Source organism: Pipistrellus hanaki, assembly GCF_964339955.1.
Source record: "Pipistrellus hanaki genome assembly, chromosome: 9".
Classification (NCBI taxonomy): domain Eukaryota; kingdom Metazoa; phylum Chordata; class Mammalia; order Chiroptera; family Vespertilionidae; genus Pipistrellus; species Pipistrellus hanaki.
This window is the reverse complement of record NC_140511.1, coordinates 8714468-8729660: the sequence shown is the minus strand read 5'-3', so window position 1 is coordinate 8729660 and position 15193 is coordinate 8714468. Positions and strand designations below refer to the sequence as shown.

At 62.7% G+C, this 15193-nt stretch overlaps 1 long non-coding RNA gene across 1 annotated transcript in view; it reads left to right on the top strand.

Moving 5' to 3' along the window:
- The window catches only part of LOC311628404, a 446163-nt gene that overhangs the window by 260851 nt on the left and 170119 nt on the right, over positions 1 to 15193 (top strand). The window lies entirely within an intron of this gene.

Sequence of the window (15193 nt, the reverse complement as noted above, 5' to 3'; positions counted from 1 at the left end):
CTGGAGCCGTGCCACATGAAGAAAATACAAGGAAGCACAGGAACGTCCGCTCAGCAAAGGATGGCTGCCATCATGGGCCCCGTCGGCCTCTCTCTAATAAACATTCCCCCTAAAAGCATGGAGACTGTGGCTAATTTAAAACACACCAAGTGCACACTGTTAAAAAGCCAGTACACACCGATATGGTGCACCTGGAACCCCTTTTCTGTGGTCTCAGGGGCCACAGGGGCCTCCAGGGCCAGGTGTCCAGGCCTCAGGTTTGATGGCGGGAAAACATGGTCAACGGAGAGAAGGCTTTGCCCACATTCTGACAGGAGCCGGGACAAGAGCATAAGGATGATGACAACAAACCTGGCTCTGAATCAATCTGTCTTCCTCTGTCCCTGCCCTGCCCCTGCCCTGCTCCTGCCCCTGCCCCTGCCCCTGCCCTGCTCCTGCCCCTGCCCCTGCCCCTGCCCCTGTCCCTGCCCCTGCCCCTGCCCCTGCCCCTGTCCCTGCCCCTGCCCTGCTCCTGCCCCTGCCCCTGCCCCTGCCCCTGCCCCTGTCCCTGCCCCTGCCCTGCTCCTGCCCCTGTCCCTGCCCCTGCCCCTGCCCCTGCTCCTGCCCCTGCCCCTGCCCCTGCCCCTGCCCTGCTCCTGCCCCTGCCCCTGCCCCTGCCCTGCTCCTGCCTCTGCCCCTGCCCCTGCCCCTGCCCCTGCTCCTGCCCCTGCCCCTGTCCCTGCCCCTGCCCCTGCCCCTGCCCTGCTCCTGCCCCTGCCCCTGTCCCTGCCCCTGACCCTGCCCCTGCCCCTGCCCGTCTGTCTGTCCCCAGTGATGGCAGACACTATTCTAAAGGAGCCTCTAGGTGAACTGCTCTAAGACCCTCAAGTAAACAGTTTTTATCCCACATTACAGAGGCCGAGTCACAGCTGAGCTGGCCGTGTTCTGTCCACCGCATCCCGCAGCTTCTCCTTGGAAGACAGAGGCTCGGAGGACCTCCTCACCCCTTTGCCAAGACCCCCTGAGACCCTCCCGGCCTCCCAGGCGCTCCGCCCGGCTCCGGCCCGGCTCCTTCCTCACAGCCCCGAGGGAGAACAGCAGTGGCGGGCACTGCTCTGCAAGGAAACCCGGGCCAGGAGGCAGGGCCTCAGGGGGCAGGTCCCTGGCCACCCCTCTTCAGTGTCATTAATGCCCGCCTCCCCCCGCCCCCCGGCAGCTCCCCCTGCCCCCCCTTCACCCCCAGCTCCTGTCTTGGCAGCTCTACCTTAAACAGGGGTGCATTCGAGAAACTTCAGTAAGGAAGTCGGGCGCACATCTTTCATTCTGGTATAAGTTAGATCAGCCCCCGAAGGCACATGGCACCCCCACACCGTCCACACGCTCCACGATCATGAAAAGTCTGCTCTCCACCCCGTGCCCCTCCATGCCCTCCCCTGTGGTCCCAGGCCCCGGACAGGTGCTCCCAGGCCCATTGCCCTCCCCTTGCCCGGGCCGGCCCCGCCCCCTTCGGAGAGCTCCCCTTCCCTTGCTGCGTTTAGGGACCTCACCTTAGGCCCCAGCAAGCCCCCAAGGTTCCTGGCTGGGACTGTGGGAACAGTCCTTCATGCCCCAGACAATGCTCTGCTCTCTCTGACCATCACCCTCTGCTTCCCAGAGTCCCTGCCCCCCCTCCCCCCCCTGCCTCAGTGCAGAGCGAGAGGGGGCGGGAGGAGGAGACATGGGGCCCCAGGAGGCGTCAGAGCTCCTGAGGAGGAGAACACGGGGACACAGGGGAACAGGCCCCACGGAGCACTCGCTGCTTTCAGCACCCCTCTTCTCCCCCCCAACCCCCCACCCCCAACCGCAGCTGCGAGGAGAGGAGCCGGCACGGCAGCGGGAGGCTGTGGCCAGACCCGGAGGCCCTCCCCGGCAGCAGGTGATTCAGCCGCAACGTGTGTGGCCCAGGGAGGAGGGAATGCCCTCGGCCTGGAGAGCACATGGTGCCCTGTGGAAGGGCTAGGAGTCCGGTGAGGAGGCCCCGAGGCCCAGAGCCCGGTTAGAGTCCGAAGGGCCCGTGACCCTCAGTCCAGCAGAGCAGACACCTCCCAGCAGAAGCCTCCTGGCCGGGTGCTCCCAGGCCACAGAGCGCACGCCTGCTCCGGCCACACAGCCCTGGGCGCCTCCCAACAGCCGGGCCTGTCGCCCCCTCCTCCCTAGAGAGGGCAAGAGCTCTTGGTCTCCAGCAGCTTCTCAGCAGAAAAGGCCCCTTCCGTTGCCCCCACCCTGAGGCCCCCAGGGGGCAGGGCCCCACCCGCCTCCCGCCCAGCCCTGCCTTCTCCCCGCCAGGAGGTCTGGCCCGGGCCCAGGACTCACCGGGCGGCTGTCCGTCTCCATGGCCTCCCCGGGATGAGGCTCCCAGACTCAGCTGATGTTGACAGGAAGGTCCATGTTGGCCCCTGGCTCCTCGGGCATGTGGGGAGAGGGGGCTGGCGGCCGAGGGCCGGCCCCCGCCAGGCGGGGCGGGGAAGCCGGTCGGGAGTGTGAGGTAATCCCAGGCACAAACAACAGGGCAGAACTAGCCAGACCTGTCCCTCACCCTCCTCCTTCCACCCTCCTCCTCCGAGGCATCCCGGTTACTCAGCGAATGCCAATGAGTGCCAGGCCGGCTCTGCTCCCGAAACCCCAGGGGGCAGCTGTGGGGACCCGGGCTCCAGAATGGGAAGACATTCTAAGCCCACTCGGCCTGAGCCCCAAAACAGGTGCTCTCGAGCGCCCTAAGGTACCACCTGTCCCCAGAAGGGATGCCCACAGCCAGGGACCTATCCCCAACAGATTTCATGTCAACCCTAATCTATCCCCAACGGATTTCATGTAACCCCTCATCTATCACCAGTGGATTTCATGTAACCCCTCATCTATCCCCAATGGATTTCATGTCACCCCTAATCTATCCCCAACGGATTTCATGTCACCCCTAACCTATCACCAATGGATTTCATGTAACCCCTCATCTATCACCAGTGGATTTCATGTAACCCCTCATCTATCACCAATGGATTTCATGTAACCCCTAATCTATCCCCAATGGATTTCATGTCACCCCCTTATCTATCACCAATGGATTTCATGTAACCCCCTAACCTATCACCAGTGGATTTCATGTAACCCCCTCATCTATCATCAATGGATTTCATGTAACCCCTTCATCTATCACCAGTGGATTTCATGTAAGCCACTCACATCCCCTCGTTTCAGGTAAGGTATAAAACAGAGCGAAAACCCGCTATTCTCCGGAGCATGATCCCAATCCTTTGAGGTTTGCTTCCTAGCAATTGTTGACAGTTTAGCTCAAATAAACTCACAAAAATTCTTGCAGGTTGGAATGTTTTTACGTTAACCACCTCTGAGGACCGCGTGTCCAAATCCCAAGCAGGGCATGTGGCTGGAATGTCTCCCTTGAACTCTGTTTCTCCAAAAACCCCTAACACAGGCACTCACCCAGTGACCGCTCACCGTGCCCAAGATGAACGGTGCCCATTGGAAGCACTGAATGCTCTGAGACAACAGGCCAAAGCCAGTTAATGAGCCACAGACACCTGCGCGGAGACTGTTCCCAGCCGTGTTCGCAGCCACACTGTGCCCCCGCTCTCAGCCACGAAGGGGACTGCCGCGGGGGGCTCAGCCCGCCAAACGCCGCGGAGCTGCTGCTGGGAGCGGCGGGCGCAGAGGGGGCACCGGCCTGGCCGGCCGTTTGCGGGAGGAAAGACGGAGAGCTGCGGTCCTGGGAGTAGGAGCACAGAGAGCACCGTGACTGGCCTCCTGGCTGGCGGAGAGGCTGTCTGCAGGGCCACACTCAGCAGACAGCCCAGCAGGGGGACAGCTGGCCTCCGAGGCTCCTTCAGCCCGGCCTGACCCTCCCTCGCCGCGCCACCATCACCTGTGCAGGGCTCTGACGTGCCTGCGCGGGCACTGGGCATGTGAGCGGGACCCTGGCCTCTGTCCTCGGCAGCGGGCACACAAACATAAGTAGCTAAGTGGGTAGGCAGACAGACAGATGGACAGACATCCAAAGCAGGGAAGGGAGTGGGAGGGTGGCAGGGGCAAGGCTGCAGGCTGAAACTCCCGGAGGTGACACTGAAGCAAAGACTGAAAGGAAGTGACTACCACCCCCATTGCATGTGAGCAAGCAGGAATGTCCGCTCAGCTGGAAGCTGGGGCGACCTAACCCAGAGTAGGGGCCCCGGGCCTCCAGTCCCAGAGTACCTGGGGGGTCAGTTTCAGAACTCAGCCCCAGCCACACCCCCCTTGCTCTCTCCCCAGCAGACCGACCCTCCTCTCCTCCGCCCTAGAAGGTGCTGGAATTCCTCTTGCTGCTGCTCCTCCCTCTTGTGCAGGGGTCCTCAAACTTTTTAAAGTGGGGGCCAGATCACGGTCCCTCAGAGAGCTGGAGGGCCGGACTATATGAACTACTAATTCCTACTGTAACACCTCGGCTGCGCTCACTGCCCAAAAAACCTGGCGGGCCGGATCAGACTCCTCTGCAGGCCGCATGTGGCCCGCGGGCCGTAGTTTGAAGACCCCTGTGGGTGCTCCGCAGGGCGCTCTCCGGCCGGCTGTCCCTGAGCCTGTTTCCACAGCCCAGGCCAGAGGAGCCTCCCTGGTCCCTGGGCAGGCGCCTGGCCTCATGTCACCCTGAGCCTCGCTCCCGTGAAGGCAGCTCTCCTCTGAGAAGAGCTCAGGCCTGGAGCCGGCCGGAGAGGAGCCCTGTGTCCGGGGCCAGGGCGGCCAGCTCCTGCACTTGGGGCGTCCGAGTCCCCAGCTGGGAAATGGTGATGACAGCTGACCAGGGACTCTGGCTCTGTCATCACCATTTCCCAGCTGGGGACTCGGACGCCCCAAGTGCAGGAGCTGGCTCTGCAGGCATCGGCTTTATTTCTCGCTCTGCTCCTGGGCCCCACAGTCCTTGCGGACCAAGCCATCGATCAGATCCATCAGAACTCCTATCGGCCCTGCTTCAGTTCAGTGAGCCGTGTGACTGCAGCACCAGGCCACATGCGGCTGCAGTGGGCACAGGATGGCACAGGGCAGCCAGGCCTCACGGCGGCCGCGTTGGGCACAGGATGGCACAGAGCAGCCAGGCCTCACGGTGGCTGCAGTGGGCACAGGATGGCACAGGGCAGCCAGGCCTCATGGTGGCCGCAGTGGGCACAGAATGGCACAGGGCAGCCAGGCCTCATGGCGGCCGCGTTGGGCACAGGATGGCACAGAGCAGCCAGGCCTCACGGTGGCTGCAGTGGGCACAGGATGGCACAGGGCAGCCAGGCCTCATGGCGGCCGCGTTGGGCACAGGATGGCACAGGGCAGCCAGGCCTCACGGCGGCCGCGTTGGGCACAGGATGGCACAGAGCAGCCAGGCCTCATGGTGGCCGCAGTGGGCACAGGATGGCACAGAGCAGCCAGGCCTCATGGCGGCCGCGTTGGGCACAGGATGGCACAGAGCAGCCAGGCCTCACGGTGGCTGCAGTGGGCACAGGATGGCACAGGGCAGCCAGGCCTCATGGCGGCCGCGTTGGGCACAGGATGGTACAGGGCAGCCAGGCCTCACGGCGGCCGCGTTGGGCACAGGATGGCACAGAGCAGCCAGGCCTCATGGTGGCCGCAGTGGGCACAGGATGGCACAGAGCAGCCAGGCCTCACGGTGGCTGCAGTGGGCACAGGATGGCACAGGGCAGCCAGGCCTCATGGCGGCCGCGTTGGGCACAGGATGGCACAGGGCAGCCAGGCCTCACGGCGGCCGCGTTGGGCACAGGATGGCACAGAGCAGCCAGGCCTCATGGTGGCCGCAGTGGGCACAGGATGGCACAGAGCAGCCAGGCCTCACGGCGGCCGCGTTGGGCACAGGATGGCACAGGGCAGCCAGGCCTCACGGTGGCCGCGTTGGGCACAGGATGGCACAGAGCAGCCAGGCCTCACGGTGGCTGCAGTGGGCACAGGATGGCACAGGGCAGCCAGGCCTCACGGTGGCCGCGTTGGGCACAGGATGGCACAGGGCAGCCAGGCCTCATGGTGGCCGCAGTGGGCACAGGATGGCACAGGGCAGCCAGGCCTCATGGTGGCCGCAGTGGGCACAGGATGGCACAGAGCAGCCAAAGCCTTGCCTCGGGAGCACCAAGTCCAGCTGGCCCTAAACAATGCAGGGCGGGGCACCAGGACCCCCACAGTCAAAAATATGAACTTAACATGACTCCCCAAAATGCGATTAACCCAGGTTGTGCTGTGACCGGTATGTATTGTTCTTAGCAGAGTGAGCTGGGGAGAGAAAACGTCCCTCAGAGCACAAGCACCGGCCGCCCGTGTGCAGCGTGCTGTCCTGAGCCCAGGCGAGGCGGGGAGCCCGTGTGCAGTGTGCTGTCCTGAGCCCAGGCGAGGTGGGGAGCCCGTGTGCAGCGTGCTGTCCTGAGCCCAGAGTGGCGGGGAGCCCGTGTGCAGCGTGCTGTCCTGAGCCCAGAGTGGCGGGGAGCCCGTGTGCAGCGTGCTGTCCTGAGCCCAGGCGAGGCGGGGAGCCCGTGTGCAGTGTGCTGTCCTGAGCCCAGGCGAGGCGGGGAGCCCGTGTGCAGCGTGCTGTCCTGAGCCCAGAGTGGCGGGGAGCCCGTGTGCAGCGTGCTGTCCTGAGCCCAGAGTGGCGGGGAGCCCGTGTGCAGCGTGCTGTCCTGAGCCCAGGCGAGGCGGGGAGCCCGTGTGCAGTGTGCTGTCCTGAGCCCAGGCGAGGCGGGGAGCCCGTGTGCAGCGTGCTGTCCTGAGCCCAGAGTGGCGGGGAGCCCGTGTGCAGTGTGCTGTCCTGAGCCCAGAGTGGCGGGGAGCCCGTGTGCAGCGTGCTGTCCTGAGCCCAGGCGAGGCGGGGAGCCCGTGTGCAGCGTGCTGTCCTGAGCCCAGAGTGGCGGGGAGCCCGTGTGCAGCGTGCTGTCCTGAGCCCAGAGTGGCGGGGAGCCCGTGTGCAGCGTGCTGTCCTGAGCCCAGAGTGGCGGGGAGCCCGTGTGCAGTGTGCTGTCCTGAGCCCAGAGTGGCGGGGAGCCCGTGTGCAGCGTGCTGTCCTGAGCCCGGGCGAGGCGGGGAGCCCGTGTGCAGCGTGCTGTCCTGAGCCCGGGTGTGGTGGGCCCAGCCCAGGGCACACGCTCGGGCTCCAGGCACACATGTCGGGGTGGAGGGGACCCTGAGGCAGGGGGTTGGTTGCTGGCAGTTTTTTTATTTCGAGAGAAAAAGGTAGTGGGAGGCACAAGACCTGCTTCTTGCCCCCAGAGGCCTGCCCTACCCTGGGCTCCTGGCTCTGCCCTGTATGCCTCCCCCTGACCACCCCTTCCTCCCATCCATCAGCCTGCCCAGCCCCTCATGCTCAGCTGCCTAGCCTGTGCCTGCCCCAGCCGGGACTCCAGGCCAGCATCAGCCCCGTGCATGCCCGGTCCCCTGCCCCCTCCCGCACACTTCCCTTGGAGGCAGAGGGAGTCTGTAACAGCTGTGTATCTGCGGGCACATGGTCCCTGGGCACAGGGCACAGGCCACCAGGGGAGGGGAGGGGGACGGAGCCCGCTCCATTGTGAGAATGAGGTCTACTCTCTGCTCTCGGCTGCACAGCCGCCACGGTCCAGCGCAACGGGAGCACCTTCCGGGGGCCGCAGGCGGCGGGCAGGGCTCTGGGCCTGGTCCCTTGGGTCCACTGTCGAGAGTCATCCTCCTGAGCCTCATTCTGCTCAGCTCCCCCATGGAACCCCTAGTGCCTGCCTCCTCTGCCCCCCACTCCGGGGTCCTCACTGCTCAGAGCACAGCCCTGAGGGGGACACAGAAGAGCAGCCCCCGCTGGGTAACCCCAGCTCCGGCTCCTGCCCCAGCCTAGAGTCCCCTCTGCCCGCCCAGCAGGGCTGCTGTGCAGTTCGGGCGCTGGGCAAGGGGCCCTGGGTGCTGTAGAGGAGGTGAGAGCAGGGAGGGTTACTTTTTAAGCCGAGAGAAAACCCCCTGTGAGCCTAAGTAGGGTCCCGGGTCCCAGCTGCCTCTCAGGCACCATCCGCCCGGGCCCTGCGGGTGGGCAGCCGTGGCCCCTTTCCCCGTGGACACTGGGCCCTGGGCTGGGCATCAGGGACGAGGGAGGGAGGCCCAGAGGAAACGAGAAGATCCACGGGGAGGAGCGTGGGGCTGGCCAGGGCCGCTGCTGCCCTGCCTGTGCCGAGAGTGCGGAACCCAAACCCGCAGCTGGCGCTGCTCCCTCTGTGTGCTGTCAGGACCAAGAGGGGCAGAGGGACGCTGCCTTCTCCCGTGACTGTCATGCTTCCTTCACGTCACCAAAGCCCACGATCGGATGGTGGGTACGAAGCCTTCGCAGAGCCCTGGCTCCACCGCCGGGCGCAGGGAAGGGGGCGGTGAGCCACGAGGACCCCAGGCCAGAGCAGCCGCTGCTCCCAGATGCCAACCTGGTAGGGCCCAGCGGTCTGAGGGCTCCGGGGAGTGGGAAATGCCACCGTCCGTCCATCCTGCTTCACTGCCACCTGTTTCCGAAGGAGGATTTGCCAGCCGCTCCTCCTGGGGTTCACCCACCCCGTCCTCCCCAGTCTCCTTCCCTCATGGGCACCGTGAGAAAGGGAAGCCCACTGCCAGGCCACAGCCCGTCCCACCCTCCAGGCCACAGTGTGCCCACCTTCGAGCCTGCGCTTCCCCCACCGAGCCCCCGGCCCGCCATCTCCTGGGTTAGGTCCCTCACCTCCCTGGTTTCTCCAGAATAGACAGGTGGTTGCTGGCCCAGCTGGGGGTGGCCCAGGCCCCAGCCGCATGCACACGGCTGCTGCTTGCGGTAAAGCTGCCAGGTGCCCCGGGCCCCCGGCTGGGCTGCTGCCCACGGAGCTGCTGCTGCTGCAGGTGGACAGCGGCCTGCAGGCAGGGGCTTGGCCTCACACAGCTGCCACCGGCTCAGGCAGGGCGGGGAGGGGCGCAATGCTGTGCCCAGGACCCACCTCCAGGCAGCACCCGACCCACCTGAGGAGGCCGCCCCAAGGACAGGCAGGGAGGCGGCTGCCACTCGGTGGCTGTCCGGGGAGCCCTGGGTGGGGACCAACCCCCAGAGCAGAGGGCACGGAGCAGCCTGTGGGCCAGACGTCACCCCAGACAGCGACGGAGCCACAGCTGTCCCTCTCCCAGGGACGGCTCTGTGTCCTTGGGGGTTACGTCTCCCGGCCTCAGTTTCCCTATCCCTGAAATGGGAATGGTGGCCCCTCTCCAGCGGAGTGTTTCTGTCCACTCAGGGAGATCATTTGTACTAACCCCTCGGCACAGGACCTGGTGCTAACCAGCGGCCACTGTGGCAGGGTTACCATTCCTAGCCTGGCGGCTGTGGAGTGTTAGACCTGGGCTCTGGGCCCTGGGCCAGGCGTGGACTGGCTGCAGTTGGGCTCTGCGGCTCTGAGCCTCGCCCTCCGCGCCCTCCCCCCAACCCCGGGGGCTGGGGCTGCGCTTTCTCGCTTCCCAGCCTCTGAGGAGTGAGTGAGGTCCTCTCACCCCCGCAGCTCAGAGTCTCTGGCAGAGAGGCCTGCAATGTGGTTATTCGAAGTCTTCGTATCCACACACATAGAAGAAAACATATTCTTTTAGACTCACGTGTTCTTAACTGAGTCTTTTTAAAAAATATCTTTATTGATTTCAGAGAGGGAGGGAGAGGGAGAGAGAGATATAAGCATCAATGCTAAGAATCATTCCTCAGCTGCCTCCTGCACGCCCCACTGGACCAAACCCCAACCCGGCCGAGGCGTGGATGGGCTTTGCACTTTCTCTTCGGCCAGGGGTCTGAGCGCCCGCCAGGAGCGGGACAGGCAGCTGTCCCTGAGGGAGAAAATGCCCAGACGGTCAGAGAGACAGGGCAGCGATGGCCAAGACGGGCGTAGTGTGTGACCAATGGCCATGATGAGGAGAGCGTGTGTGTGTGTGTGTGTGTGTGTGTGTGTGTGTGTGTGCTTTTCATCGCTAAAACAGAAGCACCAGGAGCCAATATCTCTCATGGACAAGCAGCTGCCCGTGTCTGACTCCGCTCTGTCCGCCGTGCACACTGGCAGTTACTCTCCTTCTCAGAGAAACAAACCTCCCGCCAGCAGCTTAGCCTGGAGGAAGCTGCCGCTCCCAGTCCTGCCTCCCAGTTCCGTTCTCAACCTGACGGTGTCGCTGTGACAGAGGCAGAGTGGGTGATTCTATTTTTAAATGTTCTCGGATATCAATATGCTGTTTTCATCATGAAGCTCGAGGTGTTAATATGCATTCTTGTCAGAACCGTTCTCTTTCTCTGAGACGTGGGTATCTGTAAAGAGGGAGTTGATTCTGATGCAATCTTCCCTGGTTCTGTCTTCCCACTGTTTCCAATGTGTTTGAATCTGAGCAGGTGGCAAGTGCGCAGCTGAGAAAGCGACACTGAGCCCTTGGCTGGGCATCGGTGCCCCCCCCCCACAAACCCCTGTGACCCCCACAAACCCCTGTGACTCCCACAAACCTCCTCAGGCCCCCCAAACTCCTTGTGGCCCCCACAAACCCTAGTGGCCCCCCCAAGCCCCCTGTGGCCCTCATGAACCCCCTGAGGCCCGCCCCACCCCCCACATGCTGTTTGGCCAAATGTCACCAAAGATAAATGTTTATGTTGTTTGCTCAGTTAAGTTGTACATTCTGAATATTTTGCTTTTTGAGTGCGAATCATTAATAAAGATACAAGTTAACTAGACTTCACATCTCGGTAACTCGAGAAGCTTCAGGTATCTGAAGAGGCGGCTGCATCATCCGTCCTCCTATGGGTCGTTGGAGTTTGGAGAGGAAAGTGAGCTGCGTTTTCAGCTCTCAAAAGGCTTCTCGGCCAAGGCCCGGCCGGTGTGGCTCAGTGGTTGAGCATTGACCTATGAACCAGGAGGTACGGTTCGCTTCCTGGTCAGGGCACATGCCCGGGTTGTGGGCTTGACCCCAGTGGGGGGCGTGCAGGAGGCAGCTGATCAATGATTCTCTCTCATCATTAATGCTTCTATCTCTCTCCCCCTCTCCATTCCTCTCTGAAATGAATAAAAACATTGTTAAAAAGACTCAGTTAAGAACAAGTGAATCTAAAAGAACATGTTTTCCTATGCGCGTGGATACGAAGACTTTGAATGAGCACATTTGCGAAGCACTTTCCCTTCGTTGATCTCAGCCCGCCCCTAAGACAGCCCTCTGAGGTGAACCGGGCGGCGTGAGCCTGGGAGACCGTCTCGGAGGCCGCACACTCTGCAACGCTGGTGGCAGGCCACGCAGCCTCAGAGCCCCCGGGAACGAGGTCCCCGTGAAACTCAGGAAGATGTGAATCCTTCCCTCGAACCCGTCTCCAGCTCCACAGACAGCCCCGGGACAGCGCGTCCTGGCAGGTGCAGCCCCGAGGGCTGTCCCCGCAGCAAAGCCTGGCGGCCATGCCTTCCCCGTCGTTCTCCCGGCTCCTCCGCCTGCCCCGGAGAGAGGTGGAGCCTGCGCTGGGAGCCGGGCAGCCCTCCGGGGCGTCGGCTTTACCAGCAGCTGCACATCGTGAGCAGGCCTCCCCGCCAGGCCTCCGCCGTGCGCCGCGCTCTGAGATGCGTCCTTGTAGCACATCCGCGTTCAGGTCACAGGTCCTCACGCTCCTCTGCTCAGCCTCAGTTCCCATACTCATGTTTCTAGTGGCTCTTTAAAAAAAAAAAAAAAAAAAAAAAAAAAAAAAAATATATATATATATATATATATATATATATATATATATATATATAATTGAATTAAGAGAGGAAGGGGGAGGGAGAGAGAGAAACATCAATGATGCAAGAGAATCATGGATCGACTGCCTCCTGCCCACCCCACACTGGAGATTGAGCCTGCAACCCAGGCCTGTGCCCTGACCGGGAATCGAACCGTGACCTCCTGGTCAGAGCTCTGCCGCTGAGCCACACCGGCTGGGCCCTCATGGTTCTTGATGGAGCCCCTTCGGCAGAGCACTGGTGCAGGACAGCACTCAAGGGCAGCACTGCAGGTTTCCAGTCATTCCCACCCCCCTCCCGGGAAGCATCCATTTCCTTGGCCTCTGGTGCTGGGCACCGTGGGACCACCCACCTGCAGGCCGTGCCCCGCACTGCAGCTGCCCCCAGAGCCCTTTCTTCAGTCACAACAGAGGGCTCAGGCCCCGGCCCTCACGCTGTGCTCCTTCCGCGTCCCAAACCAGAGCCCGTTCACGCGGCCCCTGACGTCCTGCGCCCTGTCCGCACGTCTGTGGTAATTATTCCCCAGGCGGCCATGGCGGCCTGGTGATGCTCATGGACAGCCAGTGGCGCGCCTGCCCGAGGGGTCTCCCTCCTGTGAGGAGCTCCAGCCCCGCCCTCGCCTCCTCACTCAGGACTTTCCTGTCATGTGCACTGAACCCCTCCAGGAGCAGTGCCTCCGCTCATTGCCACCCCACCCCTGAACACTGTTCGCCCAGACCACACACCCAGCACGTGCTGAAAATGGGTTTGCGTGCAATTCCTTCTCACTTCTGAGCCTGCTTTGTTGTTGTCAATCCTCACCCAAGGAGAGACCGAGAGAAACATCGATGTGAGAGAGACATTGAGTGGTTGCCTCCTGCACACACCCGACCAGGGAACCTGCAACGAAGGTGCGTGCCCTTGACCAGAGTCAAACCTGGGGCCCTTCAGTCTGTGGGCTGACGCTCTATCCACGGAGCCACACCGGCCGGGCTGAAACTGCCTTTGACGCTCCCCGCCAGCACCCACTTCAGCGGAGCCTGCGTAGCCTCTCGTCCCAGGAGCTCAGGAAGCTCGGCCTGTGTCTCAGAGACCTTGGAAGGTGTTCCTGACAGTCTTTGTGAAGAAGTTTCCCATCGTCTCCGTGCTGCTTTCCGGCCAAGGCCCTGGGAGGCAGTAGAACACCAAGCTAGGCACGTGAAAAACAAAGCGCGTCCGAGGCCGGGATGCTGGCCACGTTATCCTGAGTTCCCTCAGAATCTCAGGGTCTTCGTCTGTGAAAGGAAGAGGCTGATCACAGCGCGCACACACACACACACACACACAGACACACACAGACACACACACACACACACACAGACACACACACACACACCCCCCGCTCATGCACTCCGTCCTGTCCGGGGGCAAAGGGTTAAATGAGACAACACCGGATAAAGGGCCACGTATGCGGCCACACAGGCACACAGCCCTCTGTGACCACGTCTCCTTCCACGGCCTTGGCATAGCTCTTCTCCGCAGGGTTCGAGTCTAGACCAGACGCCGCGCCCTGGCTGCGCAGCCGTGAAGACGCCGGTGGGAAGCCCCGTGTCCCTCCGTGTCTCTGCTTCCCGCTCACCCTACGTCCCACTCACAACCTGACCCCACTGTGGGGTCCCCCCAAGAGATTCTCCCTCACACAGCTGGGTGTCCTACATTTCAACTCAAACATTTTTTAATAAAATGGGACTGATTTAAGGAATTGGTCTCAATTTGAGGCTTTAACGGGGGGGGGACACTGCATTTAAAAAAATATTTATTGATTTTTAGAGAGAGAGGAAGGAAGAGGGATAGAAACAGCAGCAAGAGAGAAACATCCTCAATCTGCTGCCTCCTGCACACTCGCCCCCTCCTGGTGATTGAGCCTGACACCCGACAAGTTCACGGAATCGAACACATGACCTCCTGGTTCATAGGTCCACACTCAGCCATTGAGCCACACCAGCCGGGCTTACCTCCCTCCTGACACTGCCTGCCTGGAGGAGCGTCAGGCCGCAGGGCGAGAGCTCAGTCCAGGGGCCCGCCCACGGCAGAGGCGAACCACACGCATAGCTGTCCCAGGGTCCCCAACGCCGGCCCCAGCTGGCTGCAAACCCCATGACCCCTGCTCCTTGGATCCAAGCTTGGAGATCCGGGAAACACAGCTACCAGCTTATTAACGAAACGTGGGCTGCGGACAGAGAGATGCCCAGGCGAGGGCTGGGGTCTGTGCACAGGAGCTCTGTCCCCGGGGAGCGGGATGCTCCTCCCGGCATGTGGTGGTGCTCCCCAACTGCCCCACCCCAACCCCAGAACACTGGGATTTGTACGGGAGCCCCTCCTGATCAGCTCACTCCATTCCCGGCCCCGTCCCTCCAACGATGGCGCGGGCAGAACATGCCGAGCTCTGACCGTGGCTCAGTCTCCTTGGGGCGCCCTTAGCCCGGCCACGAGAGTCACGTCACAGGACCGACACCTGTCACCCAGCACACCAAGGGTTCAGAGCTCCTGTCAGGGCGCGGGTCACAGACCGAACATGAGACGCAGTACCTGTTCACCAGGCAGCGCCCGGGTCCCTCCTGTGGTGGCACTGTGCGTCCCTGCGTTTCAGCCCCTTTGGACAGCGTTACTTTTAGGTCAATTAACACCAAAACGTAACACTTCAAGGAAGTCTGGTCTCCAGTCCAAGTGGGCCACTGCTTTGCTCAGACCTGCCTCGCTGGGCACTTACTAGCCAGCTAATAGGCTCTTCTGTGCCCCCCAGCACCCCGAGCCCCCCAGCACCTCGCCCCCCCAGCACCCCGCACCCCAGCACCCCGCACCCCCCAGGACCCCTCGTCCCCCCGCACCCCAGGCCCCCAGCACCCCGCCCCCCAGCATAACGCGCCCACAGCACCCAGCACCCCAGCACCCCGCGTCCCCCAGCGCCCCGTGCCCCCCAGCACCCGCCCCCGAGCACACTGCACCCCCAGCACCCTGCCCCCAGCACCCCGCGCCCACAGCACCCCGAGCCCAGCCAGCGGCTGGGCCAGTCCATAGGCTGCACTGATGTTCCGGTGTCAGTAGGAGCTGCTAAAAACGAAACTGCGCCCCTGCCCTGCACACCAGGGACATGTGGCAGGACGGGAACACCTCAGGAACTGGAGCACCTCTGGTACGGGAGCACCTCAGGACAGGGTGCACCTCGGGGATGGGAGCACCTCAGGACAGGGAGCACCTCGGGGATGGGAGCACCTTGGGATAGAGAGCACCTTGGGGACGGGTACACCTCAGGACAGGGAGCACCTCGGGGACGGGTGCACCTCAGGACAGGGAGCACCTTGGGGACGGGAGCACCTTAGGACAGGGTGCACCTTGGGGATGGGAGCACCTTGGGGATGGGTGCACCTCAGGACAGGGAGCACCTCGGGGACAGGAGCACCTCAGGACAGGGAGCACCTCGGGACGGGGGAACCTCAGGGATGGGAGCACCT